The following is a 1,281-nucleotide window of genomic DNA, read 5'->3' as shown; positions in this document are numbered from 1 at the left end:
ACAAATATAAAAAAAACAATGATAAATAATGATATTAAGGGTCAATAGGTAAAGTGATTCTTTGGCAATGTCTCAACATAGAGAGGAATTATTTAGCGACGAAGTACGGTCGTGACGAGGTAGTGTCACAAATAGTGGGGATGGCGAAGCAAGGCCACCTTTGGCGGTCCCTCAAGGTAAAGAAGAGATTGTCTATAGCGGCGACATACTGTTGTGGCGACATATTGCCACACCCAGGAAATGACGACATACAGTTATTTTCGACGATGTTCCCGAAATACTGTGGAGGATTGTTACCAAGAATATTGAAGGCGACGAAATATGGTTATCTTCAAGGATGGCGTTCACGAAATACTGTGGAGGTTGTCACAAACAACAAAATGCAGCAACAAACGGTTACTTTCAGAGACGTGTGCGCGACGGTGCAAGATACGCGTTTCTTAACTCTCTTATCTGTTTAACTGATGATTAGTTTTGCAGGTATCGGCGTTATAAGAATGATTTGGAATCGCAGAACGTTTTGAATCATTCTCCGTCCCTATCGCTACTTTAACTTTCGTTTTCGAAACATAAGTTTCTTTAAACTCAGTCAAAGTGGGGGCTTCTGTAGACACCCATTTGTGTCTCCCCAAAACCAAACCCAGTGATGAATGCCTTGCGCATTGTGTTATTATCGAATTAGGTGAAAGTGGTTCGAAAGTCGAGTGATGCGGTTTAGTTTTAATTAAATTCTTTTCTCTCTGTTTTTGAAAATGACTTTATTTATTTGAAAACGTCCATTTTAAATTATTTTGGTCCATGATAAGGGTCCAATAATGGTGTAGATGCATGGGGTTTGAAAAGACCTTTCCAACGATATATTATAAGCCCAATTCCGATGATTATTGAGGAAGTTATGGCCAAAATACTAAACTGGGCCCAATATTAATTGTTATTCCTAAAATTGTTAGGATTAATTATAGTTTTCTAGAAGTTTCTAGAAAGTTCCTTTTAATTCTAATATTGTTAGATTTAATAATTAATTATTTTTAAAAGATTTTTATTTGGAATAAAATATGGTTTTATTATCTTAAAAATATATTTTATCTTCTGTACGGATTCCGTAGATCAAGTTGATTAAAGATCGGATTCCGCGTGAAGAAAAACGCGCTAATACAGGCTGTCGCCAAACGACAAGTCTGTCGCCGCGCGACAGACCCTGTCGCCGCGCGACAGAGTCAATTCCTGGCGATAGCGTGGAGTTTTATTCCTTATCAAATTCTATGTTTTTTCGGATTATTT

This window comes from Chenopodium album, chromosome 14 (genome assembly GCF_948465745.1).
Source record: "Chenopodium album chromosome 14, dcCheAlbu1.1, whole genome shotgun sequence".
NCBI lineage: Eukaryota > Viridiplantae > Streptophyta > Magnoliopsida > Caryophyllales > Amaranthaceae > Chenopodium > Chenopodium album.
The sequence above is the reverse complement of the archived record's forward strand: the minus strand, read 5'-3'. Positions refer to the sequence as shown.